The sequence below is a fragment of the Octodon degus genome, unplaced genomic scaffold (genome assembly GCF_000260255.1).
Source record: "Octodon degus isolate 3935 unplaced genomic scaffold, OctDeg1.0 scaffold00071, whole genome shotgun sequence".
In the NCBI taxonomy this organism is placed as follows: domain Eukaryota; kingdom Metazoa; phylum Chordata; class Mammalia; order Rodentia; family Octodontidae; genus Octodon; species Octodon degus.
Window position 1 is genome coordinate 5597570 of NW_004524647.1, and position 3893 is coordinate 5601462.

At 43.7% G+C, this 3893-nt stretch overlaps 1 pseudogene; it reads left to right on the forward strand.

The window, feature by feature from the left end:
* Nucleotides 1–3541, forward strand: part of LOC101583915 — a 79724-nt pseudogene extending 76183 nt beyond the window's left edge.
* Nucleotides 3542–3893: the final 352 nt, after the last annotated feature.

Below are 3893 nucleotides of genomic sequence, written 5' to 3' on the forward strand. Positions count from 1 at the left end.
GGGGGGGGGCAATAGACTGGGGATGGACTCCAGCCTCTTTGATATTGAATTAGATCTCTATCCCCTTTTTTATTTTGGGAACAGTTCTTTGTAAACTGCTAAATTGCTTATTCTAGGCTTGAACTTTCAATCCCACAGCTTGAGAGTCTCTGAGTGTGCATACTATGCCTGGATTTCATCACTTCGGTTGTGGTTATTGCTATGCATGCACCCAATAGAGTTGATTTTCATCCAATCTTCCTTTCTTTAAATGTGGCCATGTGACCAAGATCTGTATCATAACGAAGTACAGTCAAATAATTTAGGTTTCGGTTTTTAAAAAATATTAAAGTGAATTATTAGAAGTTTTTTTTCTAAAAATTATTGGAGTAAAAGCCATGGCTCTGAGGCTCACAGCTATTCTCCTGCTTCAGCCTCCCAGTCTGGGTTCACAGGCATGCATCACCACACCTGCTCAGGCCACTTCCTAAAGCAGTTCTGGAACTCTTCTTTCATCAGTGTCTCCGTTGTGCTGTTATGGCTACCTAAATGTCTCAAATTGCTTCAAAATGCTGCCCTTTCATGCTCACGTAGACTTTGCTGAAGAGCCAGAAGTTACAGTCAGATCTGGTGACTGAGGTGGATCAGGACACATCTTGATGGTTTTGGGAGGCTGTGGTTTTATTGGATCACATTTGGCAGCAAAATTCACCATATTTTTTTTTAAATGTATTTAGTACAGGGACAACAGTGTCTACAGGGTCTCACTAGGTAGATCAGACTCAGTGACTTTCCTGTGTTTAGCCTTCCTGGGATTACAGGCATGTTTCACCACAGCCAGTCTCAATGGCATTCTCAGCATCCTCTGGGTCAGGGGGAGGGAGGGGCAGCACAGCGCACCAGGCATCGAACCCCAGCCGTGGTGCTCTGCCTAAACAGGCACTTTACTCCTCTGAACTATCTGGTTGGCCCTAATTTAACACATTTTTATCATACCTCATAAATGTATGAAAAAGGACTCCCAGAAATGCTTCAAAAATTGGCAAGAATGGTGTAATAAGTGTGTTCATAGTATGTGTCCTTTACATAATATTAATTTTAAAGTTTAAACATATAATGTATTTATGTATTTATTTATTTATTTTTTTATTTTAGGGATGGGTCTACAGGGTGTTCAAGGTCTCACTACTAGATCAGACTTGCAGTGATCAGTCTGTGTACAGGATCCCAAGAGCTGGGATTAAGGCATGTGCCAGCATACTAGTCTCGATTGCCCTCTCAGTGTGCTCCGGGGATGGGGCCGGCATGGCAGGTCTGCAGTTTGAACCCTCCCCCACCCCATGGTGTCTAATGTATATTTGATCATTCCTTACAGATCTAAACAAAAGTACAATGTGAGTATCCTGAGAAGTCTTCATGAACACATGAAACATGTACATTTTTGTCCTTTTCTAACTCCTATGTAATTGTATAGATTCTTGCAATGTGAAATGCCCCATTTGATGATACTGGTATATATTGGTGCATTATAAAGTTACCCAAAATTTAGTTAGATTAAAAGAGAATTATTTAATTGTATCTTTTAGTTATTAGTACTGGATGATTTTTCTGTTCTAAGATAATTTGGACTTAGTAAAATATATCTGGAAACAGACTGCCTAATGAGATTATCACATTTATTACTTTTATTTCTGACACTTTGGTGTAGTAACTTAAAAGATGAACACAGGTGGACCTTTTGTTTATCCTTGAACAGAAGCTGTGTAGATTACCTCTCTAGCAGGATAGTTGGATTGCTTACATTGCATTGCATTCCCGGCCTCTAAAAATAACTTTCTCAAAAAGCAAGATGCATTTTAGTGTAGCGACATAGCCCTTAAGTGCTAGCACTGTGTAAGGTTGAGGCAAGCAGGTCACAAGTTTGAACCAAGATTGGGCAACCTAACAATTTGGTTCAAAAAAATTGTCTTGAAACAGGAAGATGTGAAAATGTGTAATCTTTCTAGGATGGGTCTGGAACTTGACACAGAGGCACATCTGCTATATGGTATATAGAAACTAGTTACATGACCCTCGTAGCTTCTTAGAGAGGATATAAACCTGGTCATTTGATAACAGAAGTGCTAAGAATGTAGGGTATTTTCCACAGATGTCCTGAGGATGAAAAGAGCAAAAAGTCGTCTAGGTCCTTGATAAAATAAAATTTCCAAGCCAGCCTTGATCTGCTTACATGTCAATTTATTTTGTGGTACACAAAAAATAATGTCCTTCTATTTAAAGTAGCTATAGTTAGTCTTCTTTTTTTTTGTGACCGGCTCAGACTGCCTTGGGGGTGTGGCTGGGGATCAAACCACAGTGCCTGTACTTGCCCAAACTTGCCCAAGCAGGCACTTTTGTCCACTGAGCTATTTTTCCAACCCCTGGTCTTCTGATGTATATAGTCCAAGCTGATCCTAAAATTCCCAGCAGAAATTTTGTGGGAAAGGAGATTCCTGGTGATTTAATTATTGTATATTAGTTTTGTCATCCTGTATATCCAGTATTTTCAATAAGTACTGGTGCAGTTATTGAAAATAATAAAAATAGATTTTAAAAAATTACGGTAAAGTTCGATCGGTAGCAGGAGCGGAAAGCGAACCCCAGAGAGCCCTGAGAAGCCCACCGCCGCCACCAGCCCCAGTCGCAACCATGACAGCGAGGCCGGGACCCAGCAGCCCCCACCCTCAGCAAGGCACCTCGGCCAGCAGCAGCAGCAGCAGCGCAGGGAACGGCAGCCCGGGGCGGCCTCACATCAGCGGCGCCTGCCGGAGAGGACAAAAAGGTCTTCCAAGGAAGGTTTTGGGAACAGTAACATGGTTTAATGTAAGAAACCGATATGGCTTCAACAACAGGAATGACACAAAGGAAGATGTATTTGTACACCAGACCGCCATAAAGAAGAATAACCCCAGGGAGTACTGCGCAGCGTAGGAGATGGGGAGACTGTGGAAGGAGAAAAGGGTGTGGAGGCAGCGCATGTCACAGGCCCTGGTGGAGCTCCAGCTCAGCGCACGTCACAGGCCCTGGTGGAGCTCCAGCTCGTGGCAGAAAATACGCAGCAGACCATAACCATCACAGAAGCTGTCCACATCGTAGGGGTCCTCCATGCACTTAGGAGCAAAATTACCAGCATAGCGAGAGTGGGGAAAAGAATGAGGGATCCAGGGCGCTCCCAAAGGCCAGGCCCAGCCACGCCGGCCCCACTGTAGGCGAAGGTGCCCGCCTCACTACATGCGGAGACCCTGTGGGCGTCGGCCACAGTATTCCAACCCTCCTGTGCAAGGAGAAGTGATGGAGGGTGCTGACAGCCAGGTGCAGGAGAACGAGGTAGACAAGGGAGGCAGAACATGCCACAATTCCGCAGGGGCCCTCCTCGCCAAAGACAGCCTAGAGAGGATGGCAATGAAGAAGATAAGGGAAATCAAGGAGATGAGACCCAAGGTCAGCAGCCACCTCAACGTCGGTACCGTCGCAACTTCAATTACTGACGCAGATGCCCAGAAAACCCTAAACCACAAGATGGCAAAGAGACAAAAGCAGCCGATCCACCAGCTGAGATTTCCTCCTCTCCTGAGGCTGAGTAAAAGCCAGCTTAACATCTCTACCATCATCCGGTTTAGTCATCCAGTATGAAAGAAATAAATAAGAAATTCCCGCAATAAGAAAGGAGCAAAAGATCGGAACTGAAGACCTTAAGTGCTTGCTTTTTGCCCGTTGACCAGATAACTAGAACTATCTGCATTGTCTATGCAGCATGGGGTTTTTATTATTTTTACCTAACGACGTCTCTTTTGGTAATGACAAACCTGTTTTTTAAAAAAGCCTGGTTTTTCTCAATACACCTTTAAAGGTTTTTAAATTGTCTCATATCTGGT